Source organism: Mustela lutreola, chromosome 7, assembly GCF_030435805.1.
Source record: "Mustela lutreola isolate mMusLut2 chromosome 7, mMusLut2.pri, whole genome shotgun sequence".
NCBI classification, from domain to species: Eukaryota; Metazoa; Chordata; class Mammalia; order Carnivora; family Mustelidae; genus Mustela; species Mustela lutreola.
The window spans coordinates 94945371-94971014 of NC_081296.1; the positions used below are offsets into that span (position 1 = coordinate 94945371).

The 25644-nt window shown below is 40.1% G+C and overlaps 1 long non-coding RNA gene across 2 annotated transcripts in view; it reads left to right on the forward strand.

The window, feature by feature from the left end:
• The window catches only part of LOC131836505 (uncharacterized), a 67529-nt gene that overhangs the window by 27862 nt on the left and 14023 nt on the right, over positions 1 to 25644 (forward strand). The window contains exons 2-4 of one of the 2 annotated variants that reach the window (XR_009355647.1): positions 5020 to 5125; positions 5749 to 5842; positions 10599 to 10648. This is a non-coding gene — a long non-coding RNA (uncharacterized LOC131836505). The remainder of the gene's footprint in view (positions 1 to 5019; positions 5126 to 5748; positions 5843 to 10598; positions 10649 to 25644) is intronic. The other variant, XR_009355648.1, reaches the window with a different exon arrangement.

Sequence of the window (25644 nt, forward strand, 5' to 3'; positions counted from 1 at the left end):
GATGTCCCTGTTTCATTGACCATAGAGGAAAAGTTCTCAGATTTTACCCCGTTGAGGATGATATTAGCTGTAGAGCTGTAGGTCTTTCGTGTATGGCCTTTACGAAGTTGAGCTGTTTCCTCTGTCTCTACTTTGTTGAGGATGGTTGTTTTTTTTTTTTTTTTAACAGAAGTACAACAGTATAGGCTGTTGGTTACAGGAGCGGAAATCAGAAAAACGCAGATAAATAACTGAGTCATATCTGTGTTGAAACAGTAAAATAGAGACCAACTTCTGCTAGACCTGCCTGAATCCAGATCTTTAAAAAAAAATTTTTTTTATCTGATTAGATTCTATGTAAGCTTTATATAAGGTTGTTTTTAAGTATAAGGTTTAGGTTATGGGTTATGGGGAGTAGTGCTCTGGTTTGTCAGTTTAAGGTGAGACAATTTTTCCTGCTTCCATTCTCTATACATATCTACTTGAAATCCTTGTCTTAGTGGCTACAGTTGTTGCACCAGTGATTCTGTTTGAAGTTTCCACTATAATTCTTGTCCACTTGAGCTATAAGAACTGACAGGATCTTCTGTTGCTATCATGACTCCTTTAGGGACAGGGAGTGCAGTTAGATTTTGTATCTGTCTGGAAAGGAAGGCTCACTAAGATAGTGTTTATTTTATAGAGTAATAATCTTTTCTTAAATGTTGTTCTCGCTTCAATTCCAAGAAGTGCCACTGCCAAATAAAAACTTCACTTTTAAGGAGAAAGCATGTACTAGATTTAGTCAGGATTTAGTTTAAGGTTCATGCTCTTGGCTTCTGGTGGCTTTGAAGTAAGCTATTAATCTGTGGTTATATAGAAATCTGGTAGGTTAAAGAGAGAGAGAGATTCGTATGTGCACATAGGGGAAGAGACCGGGGAAGAGAGAGAAATACCACCTTCTTTTCCAGGTTTTATGCTTTTCATCATGAACCTGAGAGAATAATCCAGTCTATATAAATAACTGCAAGCCTCATGAGTTTCTGTTGACTATTTGGAGAGAAATTGTGTTGAAATTCTCATAGTCACTACTACCTCTGCCTGTTAAGTAGATAGTGGGAACAACCTTCTTTCTCTCTAAGGAAAAGGTTGGGTGTTTGAATTAGCGATACAGGATGCACAGGGAACTCCAGCCAGACCTGGCTGTTCAGTTGAAGACATTTCTTGCTTTTTTTACTGGTGGCTTTTCTATCAGCTACCACTAAAGTGTTATCTTTTGATAGCCTGTCTCTATGACAGGACTTCTCGACATTTTTCCTTACAACTTAGGGGCCTTTCTTTCTTTCTTTCTTTTTTTTTTTTTTAAAGATTTTATTTATTTCTTTGACAGAGAGAGATCACAAGTAGGCAGAGAGGCAGGCAGAGAGAGAGAGAGAGAGGAGGAAGCAGGCTCCCTGCTGAGCAGAGAGCCCGATGCGGGACTCGATCCTAGGACCCTGAGACCATGACCTGAGCCGAAGGCAGTGGCTTAACCCACTGAGCCACCCAGGCGCCCCTTAGGGGCCTTTCTTAAGTAGTTTGTAGTTCTTCGCAGTTCCCAGTAGTTTCCCGTAGCTGCTACTCCCCATGGTTTGAGCTGATTTGATCCCAGGCCTCTTACTTCTATAGAAACATTGTTTCCAGCCTTCCTTTTTAGCCTCAACTCTTAACTAGTTCTTTTCTTTCTGTTCTTCCTCAGTGGACTTATTTTTATGAATACACTTGCAGTTATTTATGTATGATCCCCTGTTTTGAAATTCCTTCTCCTCCTCATGTCAGCACCCAGCTTTGGCTCAGAATTACTTTTTCTAATATTTCCCAGTTGGAATCCATCACTAACTCCTTTGTGACCCTCATATATACACTAATATCTGTTATAAGCATCTATACTTCTTTGTTATTGTTTGTATCTTCTTTGAGTGGAGTAGAAAGCCCTGCCCAAATTGCAGATTCTTGAGTGAAGTAAATAATATTCTTTTAAGCCACTAAATTTTGGGGTAATTTGTTATGCGGTTATAGAAACAAATAGATTCTGTCATTTGGAAGTGGGGTGCCATGTAACAGAAACCTAAAAATGTAGCAGTAGCTAAAGCCAAACTAGGACTACACAGTGAGCAGGAGATGGGAGGGTTTTGAAAAGATGTTGGTAGAAACCTGATAGCCCTTGAGGAAGTCTGTGAAGTTTTTTTAAAAAGTGAAGAAATATCATTTGGAGTTAGTGAAAATATCCTTGATATGTGGCTAGAAAGTTCAGCAACATTGTCACCTATGGTAATGTGGAAAGTAGGAAATAGCTTCCATGATAACGATGATTTGTATGATAAAGGTATTTTCAGGAGGTATTTTCTGGCTATTTCTTGCTGCTTGTAATAAAATATGATAGGAGAGAGTATTATGGTATGAATGCTTATTATGTCGTCCAGAATTCTTAGGTTAAATCTTAATGCTCATGTGATTATATTTGCAATTGGGGCCTTTGGGGAGGTGCTTAGGGTCATGAGACTGGAGCCCTCATCTATTGGAGTAGTGCTTTTATAAAAGAGACCCCACAGAGCTGACTAGCCCCTTCCACCATGAGAGAATACAGTGACAGGTTGGCAGTTTTCAGTGTAGAAGAGGGTCTTCCCCAGAACCCACCTATGTTGGCACCCTAGTCTTGGGGTTCTAGTATCCCTCTGGAACTGTGAGAAATAAATTTTTGTTGTTTATAAGCCACTCTGACATTTTGTTAAAGTAGTCTGATCGGAATAAGAAAGATAAACTAAGGAAAGAATTGTTAAATATGAAGGAACCAGAACTTACTGAGTTCAAAAATAAAACTCTTTTCTAGTTTCTCCAGATGGCAGACATTTCTCAAATTAAAAAAATTCTAATGGGGAAAAAACTTAAAAATAAAATAAAAACTTAAAGAAAAAAGTCTAATGAAAAGAGATCAAATCTAGAGTATTGTCACTTAACAATGAAGCCAAGGGACTGATTATAAACTCTTTTTTGAGGCTTCAGGAAATTTAATGTCATGCTTCACAAAGACAGTAGTCTCTTTAAGGACCTGAGGATCTGCAGTTCTTCATAGATCTTTATTAAGCAAAAGGTTCTCTAAGAATTTTAAGAGCACTGTCCCTTAGGACATTATAGGAAGCTTAAGGACTTAATATGAAATTTATGGGTGTGGCTTTTTTCTAATGGAGTGGATTATGAATTGATTGATAAGAAGTCCATACAGTTTAAAGAAGACTTTATAAGGGCAGTTTTAGGTTCAGAACAAAATTAGGCAGAAAACACAGAGTTCCCAAATACTGTCCCTCTCATACACTGGTGTGGTACATTTGTTAAAATCAGTGAGGCTGCATTGACACATCATTATCACTCCTGGCTTGTAGTTTACAATAGGATTCACTCTTGGGGGGCACCTGGGTGGCTCAGTGGTTTAAAGCCTCTGCCTTTGGCTCAGGTCATGATCCCAGGGTCCGGGGATTGAGCCCCGCATCCGGCTCTCTGCTCAGCGGGGAGCCTGCTTCCTTTCCTCTCTCTCTGCCTCTCTGCCTCCCTGGGATTTCTGTCAAAATAAATAAAATCTTAAAAAAAAAAAAAATTTCTTAAAAAAAAAAAAAAAGGATTCACTCTTGGTGTATGTTCTGTGGCCTTAGACAAATGTATAATGACACGTATCCACCATTATAGTGTCATACAGAATATTCTTACTGCCCTAAAGATCTTCTGTGCTCTGCTTATTCATCGAGTCCTCCCCGCAGCCCCTGACAAACTAATCTTTATTGTTTACATCATTTTGCCTTTTTTAGAGTGTCATACAGCTGTAGTCCTATAGTATTATAGTCTTGTCAGATTGACTTCTTTCATTTAGTAAGAATATGCATTTAAACTTCTTTCCTGTCTTCTCATGGTTTGACAGCTCATTTCTTTTAAATACTAATATTCTGTTGTGTAGATGGTTTATCCATTCACTACTGAAGGACATCTTGGTTGGTTCTAAGTTTTGGCAGTTATGAATTAAGCTTCTATAAAGGTTTTGTGTAGGTTTTTGTGTGGACATAAACCTACTCTTTTGGGTTAATACCAAGGGCTGTATTGTATTACAAGAGCATGTTTAGTTTTAGAGGAAACTGTCTTCCAAAGTTTCTGTACCATTTTCTATTTCCACCAGCAATGAATGAGATTTCTTGTTACTCCATATCCTCACCAGCATGCAGTGTAGTTATTTTCTGGATTTTGGCCATTCTAGTAGGTGCATAGTAGTTGCATTTTACTAATAACATACAACATTGAGCATCTTCTTATATGCTTATTTGCCATCTGTATATCTTCTTTGGTAGATGTTTATGTAGGTCTTTTGCCAGTTTTTAATCTGGTTGTTCATTTTCTTATTGTTGAATTTTAAAAATTCTTTGTGTATGCTAGGTAATAGTCCTCTATCAGATGAGTCTTCTGCAGATATTTTCTCTGAGTCTGTGGCTTGTTTTCTCATTCTCATGATCCACACAGTTTTTTAAAAGGATTATATCAATTTAGACTGAAAGGCACAGAGACAATACAAAATGAAAAAAACCCGTTGGATCTCAAAGTTGTACAGTCAAGAAGCATGCCAAGAACATGGCTAGTTACCATGAAACCTATAACCCAGAATGGGGAGACGTGAGCCACATGGATCATTCCTTAGTTGAGGAACTAGTAGCATATGCCCAGCTGGGTTTTATTTATTATTATTATTATTATTATTATTATTTAAAATCTTCCTATTTATTTATTTATTTGACAGAGAGAAAGAGATCACAAGTAGGCAGGCGGCGGGGGGCGGTAAACAGGCTCCCTGCTGAGCAGAGAGCCTGAAGTGGGGCTCAGTCCCAGGACCCCAAGATCATGACCTGAGCCCAAGGCAGAGGCTCAACCCACTGAGCCACCCAGGTGTCCCCCAACTGGGTTTTAAACTTGTTATGGACGTATGCCTGCTCCATCATTGTATATTCATGTTTGTGGAGATAGAAAACTTTTTTTTTTTTTTTACAGCTTTTCAGATGAAGAGGAACTGTACTCAAGGGGCTATATTTAAGGAACTGTACCGAAGAAGTTCATCTGTACCTGGATCTCAAGCCTGATCAGGCCTGATAGTTTTGTGGGTATTGGGGGAGGGAATAAATAAATATATATATATATATATATATATAAAATTTTATTTTATTTATTTATTTTTTAAAGATTTTATTTATTTATCCGACAGACAGAGATCACAAGTAGGTAGAAAGGCAGGCAGAGAGAGAGAGGAGGAAGCAGGCTCCCTGCTGAGCAGAGAGCCTGATGCGGGGCTCGATCCCAGGACCCTGAGATCATGACCTGAGCCGAAGGCAGCAGCTTAACCCACTTAACCCACTGGGCCACCCATGTGGAGGGATGTGGACTCCTGTGACCAGAAGGTGGACTATAGCATATGGTATTTTTGCACACTGGTTTCAGCAGTATTTGTAGTCGTCCATGTTCTGCTAGAACCATGCCACTTAGAAACTGAGTATTTCCTCCTCTTGAACTTGGGCTGGCCTTTAAACTGATTAATAGAATGTGGAGGAGCTGATACTGTATAACTTAGGCTGAGTCATAATAGGTGGTACTGTTTTTGGCTGACTCAGGATGCTTACCTTTGGAACCTAGCCACCATACAGAAGCTATTTGAAACTAGCCAGGGTTTCATCTGACTGCATCAGCCACCAAATGTGTTAGTGAATTAGCGTTTTTTAATTTCAGCCCCTAGCCTTTGAGCCACCCTAGTTGATACTGAGTGGAGCAGAGACAAGCTATCTCCTCCGAAACCTGTTTAAATTGCACATTCATGAGCAAAGTAAGTGGTGTCTTGGTCAGTAAGTACTAGGGTTATTTATTTATTTATTTTTAATATAGCCATAGTAACTGAAATAATTAGAAAGGTATATAGTTTCAGCATTTGTTTTTAAATTAAGTTTTGGTAATAAAGTTTTGCTGGTTTCATGAAATGAATTGGGAAACATTTCATCTTTTATTTGGTATGAAATAATTTAAATAAGATTGTAATTACTTGTTCCTTAACTGTTAGAACTCAGTTTTAAAGGTTTTCTTGGGTGTATTATTTAAGATAATGGTCACCTGGGGCACCTGGGTGGCTTAGTCATTTGAGCGTCAGACTCTTGATTTTGGCTCAGGTCATGGTCTTGGGTCATGGGATTGAGCCCCCATGTCAGGCTCTATGCTCAGCGTGTGGAGTCTGCTTGTCCCTCTCCCTCCGTTCTTCCTATAGCTTGGGGATGTGCTCTACCTGCCTTCTCACTCTCTCGCTCTCAAATAAATAAATTAAAAATATAAATAAATAAATAAATAAATAGTCACCTTGGGGCTCCTGCGTAGCTCAGTGGGTTAAGCCTTGACCTTCGGCCCAGGTTATGGTCTCAGGGTCCTGGGATCCAGCCCCGTATCGGGCTCCCTGTTCTGTGGCAACCTGCTTCCCTCTCTCTCTCTGCCTGCCTCTCTGCCTACCTGTGATCTCTCTCTCTCTCTCTCAAATAAGTAAATAAAATCCTAAAAAAAAAAAAAAGGCACCTTTCCAGTCTTTTCTTTGGTAATTTGTCAGTTTGGGTTTTATACTTGGTTTAGTTTGGGCTGTTTGTATTTTCTAGGAAGTCATACATTTCTTCTGTTCCCAGTCTTGTTAATATTTGTTTTATATCCTTAAGCAGTTAAAACAACATCTTTTGGAATTATCAATTCTCCTACTTTTTCTCTGTATCACCAATTATATCTGTTATTTTTATTTATTTACTCTTTATATTTTCTTTTGGTTAATTTTGTGCTTTAAAAAAACAAAACACGGGGCTCCTGGGTGGCTCAGTGGGTTAAGCCTCTGCCTTCGGCTCAGGTCATGATCTCAGGGTCCTGGGTTTGAGCCCCACATCACATCGGGCTCTCTGCTCAGCAGGGAACCTGCTTCCCCCCCTCTCTCTGCCTGCCTCTCTGCCTACTTGTGATCTCTCTCTCTGTGTCAAATAAATAAATAAATAAATAAAAATTTAAAAAACCACAAAACCTTAAGATAAATACATTTCTGCTTTTGTAGTCATTTGTCTTCATAATGAAAGGATTTAATACCTTAATTTTTATCTTAAATATGGCTTTTGCTGTGTTTTGTACATTTTTAATGTATTTACTTTTTTATTAATTTCTATGGAGTTTGTGATTTTTCCTCTTTGATCAGTTAATTTTCAAGTCTTAAGATGTTTCAGACCATTTAAAAATTATCTCTAATATTGAATTACGATCAGTATCTATGGCCTGTAACATACATACTTTAATATATTTGTTATAGTTTGATTTATGGAAATTTTTATAAAACTATGAACAAATTAAAATGTAGATTCTTCCATTGAGTGAAGTAAGATCCCATATTGTCTTAGTTTCAACTGCTACAGGAAAGAGTCAGCCTCACCCTTCAAAACCATTCTGTCTCCCAAGTTCTTGCACTCTGAAACTATGATGGCAGTGGCAGCTCTGATGATTTCTAATTTACTCTGGTAGAGGGTGGTAGTGGTGGTGGTAGTGTTATTCTTTTCATGTCTTGAAGAACAGCACCTGGCTTCTGTTGAGATGGATGCTTTACGTCTGTGGCTTAGGTATTAATCTCCTTATCAAATGGTCATTTTGCAATACTGTTAGTGTCCTCTTCCAAAAATACTTTTTCATTTTTTGCAGTATGGATAGGCTGAAAATTTCCCAAATCTTTAAGTTCTGGTTCCTTTTTTTTTCATTTTGCTTAATAATTCTGTCTTCCAATCATTTTTTTCTTCTCAACATTTTACTGTAAGTGGTCAGGAACCAGGCCATTCCTTCAGTACTATGCTTAGAGATCTCCTCAGCTAAATATCTAATTTCATTGCTTGCAAGTTCTGCCTTCCACAGAACACCAAAACGTGAACACAATTCAGCCAAGTTCTTTGTCACTTTATAATAAGGACCATATTTTCTTCAGTTTCCAATAATACATTCCTCATTCCCATCTGAAACCCAATCATAGTGGGCTTTGTGGTCCATATTTTTACCAGCATTCATTCAGGATTATTTAAATATTTTCTAAGATGACTGAGGTTTTGTCTCCAGCTCTCCTCTTTTCTTTCTGGGTCCTTACCAGAATTACCCTTTAATGCTCATATTTTGAGATTGCTCTTCTAAACATTTCTGCCACTACTCATTATCCAGTATGAAAGTCACTTTCTTATTTTTAGGCATTTGTTATAGCAGCACCCCACTCTTGGTTCCAAAAATCTGTCGTAGTCAGGGTTCTCCAGAGAAACAGAATCTGTGGAGGCTGAGAAATCCCACGATCTGCTGTCTGAAGCTGGAGGCCCAGGAAAGCCAGTGTAGTAATCCATTCCAGATTCGAAGGCCTGAGAACCAGAGGAGCCAGTGGTGTATATCCCAGTCCAGAGTCCGGAGAAGATGAGATGAGAGGTCTCAGTTCAAATGATGAAGCAAGAAAAAAGGGGCAAATTCCTCCTTCCTCCATCTTTTATTCTGTCTAGACCCTCAACAGATTGGATGATTTACTTTCACACTGAGGAAAGCAAGCAATCCCATGAGTCCACCTGTAATTCAGATGCTAATCTCTGGAAACAGCTCTCACAGATGCACTCAGAAATAATGTTTAATGCAGGCACCCCATGGCCACTCAAGTTTACATATAAAACTAACCATCAATTATTCATCAGTAGATGAATTTAAGGAAAAGTTACTCTGGAGATCTGCCTGAATTAGTCTTTTGGAAAAATCAAGAGGAAGAAATATCTGAAAACTAAGAACAAATACACACCAAAAAAATGAATTAGGACAAAGACATTGAGTTAAAGACTCAATTTTCACACACTGTTTCTATGGAAATTACTGGAACTTGTGCATTATCAAAATAATGACATAAACCAAGGGAGAAGAAAACAAAACATAAGAAACAATATCTAAGAGGAAAGAGAGGCAAAGGAATTTACTGAGTGTTGGTGAAGAGAGACAACAAATGACAGCTCTGCAGCAGGCCTGCGGATAAACCAATTTAGATTGAAACAGATCAGAAGACTCAAGGAAAGACTTCTTTAAGAAGATGAAATTTATAAAATACCTAATAGGTTTGAGTGTATTGAGACAAGATTTACATAAGTTTTAGAGATCATGGATAAATATTAAATATACAGAAAAGCAAAACTTGAAAAAAAGATAATTCTTAACTAGAGAAAATAATTGTAGTAAACTTTATGTAGTAAACTGTTGTTAAATACTGTATCAGTAGTATTTACATAGTCATTATAAACAATGGATATTAATTTAAACAATGGCTATGGATCCTATTGCATTGAGTCTGCTATTGGTACCACAGGCCTAGAGAATGGCTGGTGAGTGGCAGGGGCAGCAGGAGGAGAGATTGAAAAGGAAAAAAGATGGATTTTTATCTATCATTATGATAGAGTTTTGGAAGGACAAGGAACTATGTGCATGTGTGTGTGTGGTGAGAATGGTGGTTATATGTGAAAGAGAGCTAAATTCTCATCTTTTGTAATAAATATTAGGTATTAATGCCTATAATTAGAAGTCATTAAGAATATAAGATTATAAGAATGTTACTTAGAGAGTGGGGTTAAATACCAAAGCCCAGCAGAAAGGGTTGAAGGCAGTTGCTTCAGGAGTGAGCAATTTGAAATGTGTGGGGCCTAATTTTTTTTATAACAAGTCTTTTAAAGTTTTAAGCGATACACATGTGTAACTCTGTAAAAAATAAAATCCCCAAAAACCTAAATTAAAAGGAAATAATGAGAGAAAACAGACTTGATGGATCCAAAAGATATAATAGAAGGAGTTCCACAAAAATTAAAAAAAAAAAAAAAAAAGAAAATAGTAAGACCTTGTATCAGAAGAAAGACCCAAGTTTGCATCTTGGAGGGTAACCCATTTCCTCATGCCAACTTGAGTTTTAATTAGGGTTAGTAAGAAAAACTGGTATTAGTTATATACCTGGGAAATTTTCAAACTCCCAAGGATAATGATAAAATCTTAATTGGATTCTAGATTTTAAAATAAAAACACAAAACTGTGTTACTCGCAAAGGAAAAAAATTCAGACTGAGATGGAGTTTCCTGTATGCAGCTTTGTAGACTAGAAGCTGATAGGAGTGGTGAGGGAACTACAACCCATGAATCCTATAGTGGACTAAACTGTCAGTTACTTGTTAGGGAGAGAGATATTTGCAGATATGCAAGGATTCAGAAATTAGGGAAGTCTTGAGGAGTTACCCTAACAAAAGTGAATAGTAACTGTAGGATATGAGAAGATAAAAAAGAGAGGAAATAGTGGTAAGCAACAAAGTTGACAGTGTGTGTGTGTGTGTGTGTGTGTGTGTGTGTATATATATATATATATATATGGTTCAATCTCACTGAATAATGACAGACTGTTGGAAAATGCTTACTGTAAGTTCAAAATAAGTATTCAGATTTCTCTAGCTTTCAACTTGAAGATTTTTCAGATAGAAATTTGAAAAGCTTTTACCTAGATTCACCAATTTCTCTTACATTCTTTTTCTTCTAATTCAGGAATACTACTTCTTTAGAAATGACTAATTCGAGAGCAGGAAAAGCAGAAGGTGAGCCTGCATTGTTTTAACATGCCATAAGTCAAGGAGTTGCTCATGTCAAAAGGGAAGAGTGCATGCAGATCTGTGGGGGAGTACTTTAAGGAAAAATACCCATAAGGGAGTGAATAAGGCAGGTCTGGAAGAGAGAAGTTGAATTGTGATGCAGTTCATCTTCTAAATGTGAAACTCTGGACCTGAGATGGCCCTTCAGAATTCTGAATTGAGGCACAGGGGGTTGACCCTTATACCTCTCATGGTCTGTTTATTTGATGTGGGCTTCCTTTGGAAAGGGTGCATAACCTTGGGTGAGGAAGCTCCCTTCAATTGAGAACAATCCTGGGGAGAAGCTAGTTAGGAACTGCTGCATACAGTATTTTCATACCTGGGGAAGAGTGCCTTGGTCCTTGAGAAAGTCCTGGATAGGGGCGCCTGGGTCACTCAGTTGTTGAGCATCTGACTTCGGCTTGGGTCATGATCCCAGGGTCCTGGGATTAAGCCCCACACTGGGCTCCCTGCTTGACGAGAAGTCTGCTTCTCCCTCTCCCACTCCTCCTGCTTGTGTTCCCTCTCTCGCTGTGTCTCTCTCTGTCAAATAAATAAAATCTTAAAAAAAAAAAAAGTCCCGGATCCTGACAATTTCATGACAATTTCCATTATCATCTCTTTGCTTCATATGTTAAGTTTACCCCATCTGGGGATAGCCCCTCTAGAATTAAGGTTGGTCTTTTTCTGGAAATAGGAGTGGTAGGTAAGTAGGACTTAATTCCTTAACTCCAGTGTTTCTTGAGACCACTGGTCTTGGGGCCACAACTAATAATTCACTATATCCTTTTGTTATTCTAGATTTTCTCTTACCTTTGGCTAACACCTCTGCTCATCTAGGCAGATTGCCTGAGGTCACTGAGTCTGTCATATCTGAGAGGTTCTGAAGCCTAGTCACCATGCTCACTGTGGCTGTTTTATTTGTCTGTTTGTTGTCAAAATTAGGCAAAAGAGTATAAAGAGACCCCTTTCATATATATTCTTCATATGACAAACACGTTTCTCATCTGGGTGATAAAAATATATTTCCCTGGCTGATAAAAATACAGAAGTCTATGCCTTTTCTGATCTTGAAAGTCAGGTGCTCCTCCCAGATTGGTGGCTTTTTTCCTTTCTCTCTGGTCTCTTGGCCCAAGGTGCTTGAAGTGATCAGGTGGCTGTTGTAACTTAAAGCTTAATGGGCTATGTTACTTGGTAAGAACAGGACCTATAGGTTCATAGAACCTAACATTGCTGGGAAGGGAAATATAAATTGCTAAATGGGTCACTTGAATGATGGCAAGTGAGGCCATTCCTGCTTTCCCGCTTTGTTTCCTGGCCGTACGTATTTTACTTATTAAGATGCAGCATCAATGATCAATGGTCATTGATTTAGAGGGTAACTGTATCCTGGAGGAGGGTGGATAGTATCCACATGGTATTTCCAAAGGGGTGCTTCAGTCATACCTTTAGAATGCTCTTCCATTGCTCTTAGTCTGGCAGCTTCTGAATGTTGCAGTATGTGAATAGGACCAGTGGATCCCATGGTCTTTGCTTATATCCTTTGCTATAAAGAAAATCCCTTGGGGGTGCCTGGGTGGCTCAGTGGGTTGAAGCTTCTGCTTTAGGCTCTGGTATGGTCCCAGGGTCCTGGGATGGAGCCCCGCATCGGGCTCTCTGCTCAGCGGGGAGCCTGTTTTCCTTCCTCTCTCTCTGCCTGCTTGTGATCTCTGTCAAGTAAATTTAAAAAAAAAAAAAAAGAAAAGAAAAATCTCTTGGTGTGAAGTAATGTTATGTAGCATATAGTTAAAGCGGACCTGAAATGTTGTTGACTCTTAGGAAGTGGTGCTTCCTCCTTAGGAAGGAGGCTTAGTTGAGGTCCAATAATCCTTCCTCATAGGGAAATTAATTTCCAGAGAGAGACCTGGGTGCTCTGGAGTTCCCTAGGATTGATAGGAGAATCCTACTATATCTCAAACTCAACTCTGTGATCCTGGGCTTTGTAATTAATATAGACTATTCAGGTAGAATACGTTTCAGATTCCTTTATACCTTAGCAGTGTTGACTCCTTATCAGATAAAATTTATTTACTCTGAATGTTTCTTCTTACTTGGTTTTCTTAAGAGCTGATGACAGAACCCACTGGTATCTTGTTTTAAATTATCCTATGATAATTAAGAGTTTATGGATTATAGGCTGGTGGGAAAATTATCTGATAAGTTAACTTTATATTCTTTATTTTACTCATTTCATGTATATGGATTCTGTAAAATGGAGGGGTTTTTTGGACAAGGTAAAAGATACCACATACACAAAGAAGTACATAATGTGCACTACGGAGTTAAATATTTATTTAAAATTGTTTTGAATTAATAAAAGTTTTATAGTGTGCTGCTTGTCTTGCCTATGCTTTTTGATTGTCAATAATTTATTCATTTATCATGTATTTATTAACTATAAGGTCCGGGTTCAGTTTCAGGTGCTGGGAATATATATGTGGAAAGGATACAGTATCTGAATTTTAAGGAGCTTATGGTCTGATCTGGGAGACAGACAATTGTAATAAAATAAGTACAGTAGTATAAAGTATGTGTTATGAAAGAAATGTGTACAGGATGGAGTAGAGCCCAAGGGAAGGAGTAGTCCATTTCTGCCTCAGAAGGATGGGAAACTGCTGTCAAGAAATATTTCCTGATGACAATTAATGCCTGACATGATGCCTGAATCCTGAAAGGTAAGAAGATATTTTTATTAAGTTTACAGTAGATGATATAAGATCTTTGAGGACAAAGAACTGATACAAGTTTGGGTTCCAGCACAAAGGAAGAATTTGTCAGTAAATGAAGACAAAAGTTCTCCAGTTCTGTTTCCAAGTGTAAAACTATATTATAAAAGATTTTTTTAGTCACCAGTAGGTGGCAATGTTACCCTATGAAAAAAGCTGATCACCAAGAGTTGAAAATGATTCCTGAATTTCCAAACCTGGTAATGACGGTATTCTGGGTTAAAAATGGATGAGAAAAAGTGAGTTTGAAATTTTTTTCTCTGCAGGCCAGCTTTTCTTAATAAGGCAGTGTCTTCCCTCCCCTCTTCCCATTCATCCTGAACCCTAGAGATTTCTGTAAAATTGACTTAGACACCTCTCATTCCAAGGCTTGTGGGAATCTGAAGCCCTCCTCAAGATTTCTGCACTCCATTGACCCAGAAACAAAACTGAGCTCCCTGCCTAAAAGCCTATTCACATTAAACATTCATGAGTATAAGAGCCTTTAGTGAAGATTTGGAAGAAAGGATAGCAAGCAGACTTTATATAGCAGCAATGCAAACAACCTCAAATGAGTCAGACAGCTTCTCAGGTCTCAAAATGTCCTTTGGCCACCTACCACCATGAGGTTTTACTGGATTCATTTGTTTCAGCCTTTATCTTGTGGGTTCCTCTTTTTTCATTCTTGGCTTTGGAACTTCAAATTCTTTTCTCTGACTCCATCTTTTCATATGTCTCTTCCTTCATATTTCTCTGTCCCTTTTCTCTTCCCTCTCTCACCTTTTCTCTCCCTATCTAACTGCTACCTCCAAACCTACCAAGGTGCTCTGTAGTAAAGGGCCCTTCACTCTGTGGGGTCTCCCTCCCTTGAAGGCAGTAGTGGCAGTTTATTGCCCTGAAATAGAAAGCCAAACAATCTTTCGGTTTTTAACTTTAAAAAACAAAACAAAACAAAACAACAACAACAAAAAACCACCCTGCAGATATTTTTGTAAAAACTTCCATCAGGGTTTTCAGCTGGTGGTTGCAGGTTTTTCCTTAGCAGGGTGTTATTAAATGAGTTTCTCCCTCCATCTTCTATGTGCCTAGAAAACTACTCTTTCCATGATCTATTATATTTGTATTATTTTCTGCTGGGTTTTTTTCCCCCCATAGGTTTAACTGTGCAACTCAGTGTCGTCCAGGGATTGGTACCAGTTTACAAATTGTGATTGGTTTGGTATAGGGGACCATTCCCTCCCCGTTACCAAACTTCCATGAAAAATTTCAACATAAAATTTGAAAGAATCTGTTTACCTGGATTCTATCATTCTTAACATGGTGTTACATTTGCCTTCTACCCATCCATCTTATTTTTTGATGCATATCAAAGTTAAGTGGTGACTATAAGTATACTTCATTCCTAGACATTTTAGCATGCATGTAATTAACTGGAGTTTACTATTTATTTTCAAATTGTTTGTGTGGGGTGGGTAAATTTACATCACAGTGATATAAAATCTTAAGCATACCATTAGAAATATTTTGACTGATGCAAAAGCCAGGGTCACCCAAACCCCTGTCAAGATGCAGAAAATTTCCATAGAGAATTTATTTGGTTGTTAGTCTTTCTACATATTAGGGATTATAAAATGGTTAAACTCTAGACTTTTCTAGGTTTGCGTAAACTATTGGGAAGAAATTCCTTATAGTAAAAGAGATTTTAGCTGAGTTTTATTTTGTCATTGTAGAAACATCTCAGATTAAGGTCTGCATCTGTGCCTCATGTTTCAGTTTGATCACAGTGACATTATACGTAAGCAGAAACAGTTAGAAGCAAAATGGGCAGTACCTGTGAATTAAGAGCCAGAACTAGGTCTTTCTCTCTATCTATCTCAACTACCTGGAATGCTTTATATCTTTGGCACTCAATAAATATTTGCTGTCTCCTGAGTATCTGCTACAAAAATTTACTGGGTCTATTTTATAGCTATAGCTTGTTCACCTGGAAAATGATCATGAAGCCAAAGCTACAGGAAGTGTCACACATCTTCCTCAGCTATTCATCCATCACTACTGAAGTAGGGTTAAAGGTAGAGAAGGTGATACTGAGAGCTTTTCAGGGGCACAGAGGTGAAGAAAGAAGGGCAGCTAAATTCTGACAGAACAGCGTTGAAGTCCCAGCAATAAAGAGACCTGGTTTCTGAGTTCTCTTATGGTTCCTCTGGGGAGTTCAGACTCAGGGCTTGACCTTTCTGCTGGTGCATGCAGATGAGTAGTTACTGCTACTTGAAGGTGCTTATACGGTTGAGGCCTCTGCCTTCGGCTCAGGTCATGATCTCAGGGTCCTGGGATTGAGCCCCACATCAGGCTCTGTGCTCAGCAGGGAGCCTCCTTCCCTTCCTCTCTCTGCCTGCTTGTGATCTCTCTCTGTCAAATAAATAAATGAAATATAAAAACAAAGAATATAGAGCAAAAAAACAGTAGCAAGTTATTTTATTAAACTAAGCTATAGGGGTGCCTGGGTGGCTCAGTGGGTTAAAGCCTCTGCCTTCAGCTCAGGTCATGATCTCAAGGTCCTGGAATTGAGCACTCGCATTAGGCTCCCTGCTCGGTGGGGAGCCTGCTTCCTCCTCTCTCTCTCTGCCTGCCTTTCTGCCTACCTGTGACCTCTGTATGTCAAATAAATAAATAAAATCTTAAAAACAAATAAACAAAACAAAAAGCATGCTATAGTCAAGGAATTCAGACTCACCATTCTTTGTTTATGAGTGTGTTTCCCACTTCACTGATGTGAAGTCAAATACACCGATGAATTCTGTCTCTGAATTGCTGTATTGGTCACAAATCATTTTCTTCCCAGATGGAAATTTTCTCCAGAAGAAATAACAATAGTATTTTGGTTGGTGTTCATTGTGGAAAATAAAAATTCACTCTAAGTAGTTTAAGCAGAAAGAGATTAATCACAGAGTATTAAGTGGTTTACAGATTGTAGTTTGAACTTCCAGGAATGGTTCCCAGACCCACACTGAGTGAAGAGGGATTGTTGCCTTTGTTACAGTTGGAATGCTGCAATAATCAGAAAGTCACCACTACCAACTATCTGCTCCAGGGTTTCTGCTGTGAACAAAAAATAGCCACCAACTTAGGAAGCTGCTTTACAGCTGCCGTCCCAGTCTACACCACTGCTGTTTCAAATCACCAGTGCAAGTGGATGCCAAAGTCTAAGGTTAACATCTTATTGTAGGAACTTATATAAAATATAGGACTCTAGGTGCAAGAGATTGGGCAATAGTTTTTAAGCTTTTTAAAATATATATATATATATATATAATTTTTTTAAATAAACATATATTTTTATCCCCAGGGGTACAGGTCTGTGAATTGCCAGGTTTACACACTTTACAGCACTCACCATAGCACATACCCTCCCCAATGTCCATAACCCCACCTCCCTTCTCTCAACCCCCCTCCCCCCAGCAACCCTCAGTTTGTTTTGTGAGATTAAGAGTCACTTATGGTTTGTCTCTCTCCCAATCCCATCTTGTTTCATTTATTCTTCTCCTACCCCCTTAATCCCCCATGTTGCATCTCCACTTCCTCATATCAGGGAGATCATATGATAGTTGTCTTTCTCCGTTTGACTTACTTCGCTAAGCATGATACCCTCTAGTTCCATCCACGTCATCGAAAATGGCAAGATTTCATTTCTTTTGATGGCTGAATAATATTCCATTGTGTATATATACCACATCTTCTTTATCCATTCATCTGTTGATGGACATCTAGGTTCTTTCCATAGTTTGGCTATTGTGGACATTGCTGCTATAAACATTCGAGTGCACGTGCCTCTTCGGATCACTACGTTTGTATCTTTAGGGTAAATACCCAGTAGTGCTATTGCTGGATCTTAGGGTAGTTCTATTTTCAACATTTTGAGGAACCTCCATGCTGTTTTCCAGAGTGGTTGCACCAGCTTGCATTCCCACCAACAGTGTAGGAGGGTTCCCCTTTCTCCACATCCTCGCCAGCACCAGTCATTTCCTGACTTGTTCATTTTAGCCATTCTGACTGGTGTGAGGTGATATCTCATTGTGGTTTTGATTTGTATTTCCCGGATGCTGAGTGATATGGAGCACTTTTTCATGTGTCTGTTGGCCATCTGGATGTCTGTTCATGTCCTTTGCCCATTTCTTGATTGGATTATTTGTTCTTTGGGTGTTGAGTTTGCTAAGTTCTTTATAGATTTTGGACAATAGCCCTTTATCTGATATGTCGTTTGCAAATATCTTCTCCCATTCTGTCAGTTGTCTTTTGGTTTTGTTAACTGTTTCCTTGGCTGTGCAAAAGCTTTTGATCTTGATAAAATCCCAATAGTTCATTTTTGCCCTTGCTTCCCTTGCCTTTGGCAATGTTCCTAGGAAGATGTTGCTGCTGAGGTTGACGAGGTTGCTGCCTGTGTTCTCATCAAGGATTTTGATGGATTCCTTTCTCACATTGAGGTCCTTCATCCATTTTGAGTCTATTTTCGTGTGTAGTGTAAGGAAATGGTCCAATTTCATTTTTCTGCACGTGGCTGTCCAATTCTCCCAACACCATTTATTGAAGAGGCTGTCTTTTTTCCATTGGACATTCTTTCCTGCTTTGTCAAAGATTAGTTGGCCATAGAGTTGAGGGTCTATTTCTGGGCTGTCTATTATGTTCCATTGATCTATGTGTCTGTTTTTGTGCCAGTACCATACTGTCTTGATGATGACAGCTTTGTAATAGAGCTTAAAGTCCGGAATTGTGATGCCACCAACTTTGGCTTTCTTTTTCAATGTTTCTTTGGCTATTCGAGGTCTTTTCTGGTTCCATATAAATTTTAGGATTATTTGTTCCATGTCTTTGAAAAAGATGGATGGTACTTTGATAGGAATTGCATTAAATGTGTAGATTGCTTTAGGTAGCATAGACATTTTCACAATATTTATTCTTCCAATCCAGGAGCATGGAACATTTTTCCATTTCTTTGTGTCTTCCTCAATTTCTTTCATGAGTACTTTATAGTTTTCTGAGTATAGATTCTTTGCCTCTTGGGCTAGGTTTATTCCTAGGTATCTTATGGTTTTGGGTTTAACTAAAAATGGGATTGACTCCTTAATTTCTCTTTCTTCTGTCTTGTTGTTGGTGTAGAGAAATGCAACTGATTTCTGTGCATTGATTTTATATCCTGACACTTTACTGAATTCCTGTACAAGTTCTAGCAGTTTTGGAGTGGAGTCTTTTGGGTTTTCCACATATAGTATCATATCATCTGTGAAGAGTGATAGTTTGACTTCTTCTTTGCCGATTTGGATGCCTTTAATTTCCTTTTGTTGTCTGATTGCTGAGGCTAGGACTTCTGGTACTACGTTGAATAGCAGTGTGATAATGGACATCCCTGCCGTGTTCCTGACCTTAGTGGAAAAGCTTTCAGTTTTTCTCCATTGAGAATGATATTTGCGGTGGGTTTTTCATAGATGGCTTTGATGATATTGAGGTATGTGCCCTCTATCCCTACACTTTGAAGAGTTTTGATCAGGAAGGGATGCTGTACTTTGTCACATGCTTTTTCAGCATCTATTGAGAGGATCATATGGTTCTTGTTCTTTCTTTTATTAATGTGTTGTATCATATTGATTGATTTGCGGATGTTGAACCAACCTTGCAGCCCTGGAATAAGTCCCACTTGGTCGTTGTGAATAATCCTTCTAATGTACTGTTGAATCTTATTGGCTAGTATTTTGGTGAGAATTTTCGCATCTGTGTTCATCAAGGATATTGGTCTGTAGTTCTCTTTTTTGATGGGATCCTTGTCTGGTTTTGGGATCAAGGTGATGCTGGCCTCATAAAATGAGTTTGGAAGTTTTACTTCCATTTCTATTTTTTGGAACAGTTTCAGAAGAATAGGAATTAGTTCTTCTTTAAATGTTTGGTAGAATTTCCCCGGGAAGCCGTCCTGCCCTGGGCTTTTGTTTGTTTGGAGATTTTTGATGACTGTTTCAATCTCCTTACTGGTTATGGGTCTGTTCAGGCTTTCTATTTCTTTTTGGTTCAGTTGTGGTAGTTTCTATGTCTCTAGGAATGCATCCATTTCTTCCAGATTGTCAAATTTGTTGGCATAGAGTTTCTCATAGTATGTTCTTCTAATTGTCTATATTTCTTTGGTGTTAGTTGTGATCTCTCCTCTTTAATTCATGATTTTATTTATTTGGGTCCTTTCTCTTTTCTTTTTGATAATTCTGGCCAGGGGTTTATCAATCTTATTAATTCTTTCAAAGAACCAGCTCCTAGTTTCGTTGATTTGTTCTATTGTTTTTTTAGTTTCTATTTCATTGATTTCTGCTCTGATCTTTATGATTTCTCTCTCCTTCTGGGTTTAGGGTTTCTTTCTTGTTCTTTCTCCAGCTCCTTTAGGTGTAGGGTTAGGTTGTGTACTTGAGACCTTTCTTGTTTCTTGAGAAAGGCTTGTACCGCTATATATTTTCCTCTCAGGACTGCCTTTGTTGTGTCCCACAGATTTTGAAACGTTGTGTTTTCATTATCATTTGTTTCCACGAATTTTTTCAATTCTTTCACTTCCTGGTTGACCCATTCATTCTTTAGAAGGATGCTGTTTAGTCTCCATGTATTTGAGTTCTTTACAAATTTCCTCTTGTGATTGAGTTCCAGCTTCAGTGCATTGTGGTCTGAAAATATGCAGGGAATGATCCCAATCTTTTGATCCCAGCTGAGGCCTGATTTAAGACCGAGGATGTGATCTATTCTGGAGAATGTTCCATGTGCCCTAGAGAAGAATGTGTATTCTGTTTCTTTGGGATGAAATGTTCTAAATATATCTGTGATGTCCATCTGGTCCAGTGTGTCATTTAAGACCTTTATTTCCTTGTTGATCTTTTGCTTGGATGATCTGTCCATTTCAGTGAGGGGAGTGTTAAAGTCCCCTACTATTATTGTATTATTGTTGATGTGTTTCTTTGATTTTGTTATTAATTGGTTTATATAGTTGGCTGCTCCCATGTTGGGGGCATAGATATTTAAAATTGTTAGACTTTTTTGTTGGATAGATCTTTTGAGTATGATATAGTGTCCTTCCTCATCTCTTATTATAATCTTTGGCTTAAAATCTAATTGATCTTATATAAGGATTGCCACTCCTGCTTTCTTCTGATGTCTGTCGCTCTCGCCAGCAAGAACGACATGGAGACACGCGTGGAGGCAAACTTCTTTAATGGCTTCTTTTATCTTCTTCCCCCTCTGGCGCAGCACAGCACGCAGCTCCCGCCGCCCCGCTCGGGTGCCGCCGCCGCCTCCAGGGCCCCACGCCGCCCCTCAGCGCCCGCCGCCGCCGCCGCCATGGTCCGGGCTGCGGCCCCCTCTGGCCGGCGCGGCTCGGCGCGGCCTGGCTCCCGGCGGGCCTGCCCCTCTACAAGTACATTCAAGCATATATACACTGGCAGCTTAGCCCGCCTAGCCAATCACCGCAGTGCTCATGCACCTCCCGTGTGAGTGGACCTAAATGAACAGCCAGTCATATTCAGTCCCTTACAGCTCTTATAGTAGGCCTCCTGTACTGGCTCCCGACATCTCCCCCTTTTTTATTTATTTATAATGGCTGAGATCGTGCCTGTCTTAGGTTGCCAATCCTTAGCACACATGCTTACCCGTCATCGGGTACTCTCCCTGGTCGAAGAGCCCCTGTCTTAGGTTGCTATGGTGTGGGATCAGTCTTACCTGTCTTTGACTACCGATCTAGCATACTTAGCCATATCTGGGGGGAGGTACCAGCTTCAAGAGCCATCATGGCTTGAACCATGAGGTGTTATTGTCGTTGATTGCGACGGACAGGCCACACACCCAACGTAACATTAGTATGTTAGCTATGATTAAGAGAACAGCCATGGCACCAAGTCCGGCCCACTATTTGAGGAACGAAACAGATTGCTGTAACATTTTTTTTCCACTCACTAACAGGTGCAATAGTTACTTTGGTAGAATATATGGATATAATTTGAGCTCGTAATTGCCTAGTTAAATTTTGAAATTAACGGTTCCAGGTACCATTAAGCATATTTCCTAACTGTCTAGAGAGGTTAGCTGCTAAGGATAAGTTGTTATGAGCTATAGGGGTGATACAAAGTCCGGCCATATTATGTATGCATCCTATCGGCACAATTGACCCTAGGATATCAAGTTGTTCCTGTACAAGATCAACCCTTTGATTTACAATAAGGATCCCAGCATGCAAATGTCCGTTAATTTGTTCTTGCGTAGCCAATGCTTCAGCGACCATTCCTGTGACGTTGTTGAGCGCAGCTGCTGTCTGTACTGACGTTGTCAACGCCACTGCAGCAGCAGTAGCAGCGGCGGCAGATGCTGCAATAGCCGCAATGATGGCCGCTGTTATCCCAAAATCTCTTTTATGCCATAGCAACACAGGCAAGTTATCGGAGTTCACTTGCACCGGCATAGGGATGTATGTCGGTATCTTGGCTATTACTGCCGAGTCTCCCACCGTGGCGTTCCAACATTCTGATAACAGACAATTCTGGGACTCACAAGAGAGACTAGATGACTTGTTAATAGTAGAAGCATTAAAAACTATGAAGAGAAAGGGAGCTCTAACACAGATGGGCGTTGGTGAGCAACTTATGTGCTTAGCTGAGGTGCAATTGCAAGTAACATTTGTTTCAAATTGAGAGCCCATTAATAAAGTGAAGGCTTTCCAAGCCTGTACATGCCTGTGCAGCGTTGCAGAGCAGCCACCTATCTAGAAGGTGAGCTGACGCGCCTTGCGCCGGGTCTTGGTAGGTATAATTATAGCCAAAAAAGGGTGGAGTTAGAGTAAGTGGGGATTTTAGGACTGAATGAGAATCCTGTTCCCACCCAAACTCCTGAGAGGCTACTATGGCAGCCACTCGTGCGGTGCAGCTCGCACAATAGCAGGCCTTGGCGCAGCAAGGTTTATACGGAGGAGGCCCCTCGTAAGGTGGTGCCGTTGGGGCTGGGTGCGTGGGCATAAGATCTAAGTTATCTACCACTTCCGTCTTTGTTTGTAACTGTGCCATTGCTCCTTCTTCCGCTTTTAATTTCAGCTGCGCCATAACTTCCCCCTGCATTTTGAGCTGCGCCATGGCCTTTTTTAGTTCCTCCTCCTTTTTTGCAAGCCCCTTTTGCATCTTGCTCACCTTTTGGCTTTTGGGAGATTTCCCTCCTCTGCTCCTTTCATCATCACTCGAGCTAGATCCCTCACTGTCTGAGTGTCCGTTTGAGCTTTCACTCTCAGAGCTAGTGTCCTTCAAGGAGCCTTTACAAAATTCCTCTTTCAGGGAACCCTCCTACACTGTTGGTGGGAATGCAAGCTAGTGCAGCCACTCTGGAAAACAGCATGGAGGTTCCTCAAAATGTTGAAAATAGAACTGCCCTATGACCCAGCAATTGCACTATTGGGTATTTACCCTAAAGATACAAATGTAGTGATCCAAAGGGACACATGCACCCGAATGTTTATAGCAGCAATGTCCACAATAGCCAAACTATGGAAAGAACCTAGATGTCCATCAACAGATGAATGGATCAAGAAGATGTGGTATATATACACAATGGAATACTATGCAGCCATCAAAAGAAATGAAATCTTGCCATTTGCAACAACGTGGATGGAACTAGAGCGTATCATGGTTAGCGAAATAAGTCAAGCAGAGAAAGACAACTATCATATGATCTCCCTGATATGAGGAAGTGGTGATGCAACATGGAGGCTTAAGTGGGTAGAAGAATAAATGAAACAAGATGGGATTGGGAGGGAGACAAACCATAAGTGACTCTTAATCTCACAAAACAAACTGAGGGTTGCCGAGGGGAAGGGGTTGGGGAGAAGGGGGTGGGATTATGGACATTGGGGAGGGTATGTGATTTGGTGAGTGCTGTGAAGTGTGTAAACCCGGTGATTCACAGACCTGGGGATAAAAATATATGTATATAAAAAATATATGTTTATAAAAAATAAAAAATTAAAAAAAAAAATTAAAAAAAAAATTCCTCTTTCACTTGTTCTAAGATCTCCCCTCCCAGTTGCACCGCCTGGCATATGGGCTCTCGCGGGGATTGCAAACAAACTTTCACTAAAGACCAAACGGCCAGGGTTCCCGGCGTAGTGCGCGGATCGCGTCTAAGGTCTTCTCCTAAATATTCCCATTGGGGAATATTAAGCAATCCCTCCTCTAAGAACCACGGAGCGGTTTGACCCACTTCTTTTAGAAATAAGCGAGCCTTCTTATTTTTCAAAGGGGTCCCATTTGCTTTAAGAATGTCAGTTAGCGGCCCCAATATTTTATATGTGGCCATCTCGTTTCCCATACCGGAAAGCTTTACTCTCGTCCTTATCCTAGGAACTTTGCAGCCATCTCGTTTCCCATCTTGGAAAGCTTTCTACGCTCGTCCTCGACTTGAGGAACTTTCCCTGTCACTAGACAGAAATAGGTGCACTCTTTACCTGATCGTTGCCTAACTCCGCGCGTCTCTTCTGCACGAGTTCCTGGGTTTCGGCACCACTTGTCGCTCTCGCCAGCAAGAACAACACGGAGACACGCGTGGAGGCAAACTTCTTTAATGGCTTCTTTTTATCTTCTTCCCCCTCTGGCGTAGCACAGCACGCAGCTGGCGCAGCACAGCACGCAGCTCCCGCCGCCCCGCTCGGGTGCCGCCGCCGCCTCCAGGGCCCCGCGCCGCCCCTCAGCGCCCGCCGCCGCCGCCGCCATGGTCCGGGCTGCAGCCCCCTCCGGCCGGCGCAGCTCAGCGCGGCCTGGCTCCCGGCGGGCCTGCCCCTCTACAAGTACATTCAAGCATATATACACCGGCAGCTTAGCCCGCCTAGCCAATCACCGCAGTGCTCATGCACCTCCCGCGTGAGTGGACCTAAAAGAACAGCCAATCATATTCAGTCCCTTACAGCTCTTATAGTAGGCCTCCTGTACTGGCTCCCGACAGATGTCCATTAGCATGGTAAATTCTTTTCCACCCCTTCACTTTAAATGTGGAGGTGTCTTCGGGTTTAAAATGAGTTTCTTGTAGGCAACATATAGATGGGTGTTTTTTTTAAATCCATTCTGATACCCTGTGTCTTTTGATTGGGGCATTGAGCCCATGAACATTCAGGGTAACTATTGAGACAGATGAATTTGGTGCCATTGTATTGCCTGTAAGGAGAGTGTTACTGTATATTTTCTCTGTTCCTTTCTGATCAACTACTTTTAGGCTCTCTCTTTGCTTAGAGGACCCCTTTCAATATTTCCTGTAGAGCTGGTTTGGTGTTTGCAAATTCTTTCAGTTTTTGTTTGTCCTGGAAGCTTTTATTCTCTCCTTCTATTTTCAATGATAGCCTAGCTGGATATAGAGTATTCTTGGCTGCATGTTTTTCTTGTTTAGTGCTCTGAATATTAACATGCCAGCTCTTTCTGGCCTGCCAGGTCTCTGTGGATAAGTCTGCTGCCAATCTAATATTTTTACCATTGTATGTTACAGACTTCTTTTCCCAGGCTGCTTTCAGGATTTTCTCTTTGTCACTAAGACTTGTAAATTTACTATTAGGTGATCGGGTGTGGACCTATTCTTATTGATTTTGAGGGGCGTTCTCTGGACCTCCTGGATTTTGATGCTTGCTCCCTTTGCCATATTGGGGAAATTCTCTCCAATAATTCTCTCCATTATACTTTCTGCTCCCCCCCCCCCTTCTTCTTCTGGAATCCCATGTATTCTAATGTTGTTTCGTCTTATGGTGTCACTTATCTCTCGAATTCCCCCCTTGTGGTCCAATAGCTGTTTGTCCCTCTTTTGCTCAGCTTCTTTATTCTCTGTCATTTGGTCTTCTATATCGCTAATTCTTTCTTCTGCCTCATTTATCCTAGTAATGAGAGCCTCCATTTTTTATTGCACCTCATCAATAGCTTTTTTGATTTCAACTTGGTTAGATTTTAGTTCTTTTATTTCTCAAGAAAGGGCTTTTATATCTCCCGACTTGGTTTCTCTAATATCTTCCATGCCTTTTTTGAGCCCGGCTAGAACCTTGAGAATCGTCATTCTGAACTCTAGATCTGACATATTACCAATGTCTGTATTGATTAGGTCCCTAGCCTTCGGTACTGCCTCTTGTTCTTTTTTTTTGTGGTGAATTTTTCTGCCTGTCATTTTGTCCAGATAAGAGCATATAAAGGAGCAAGT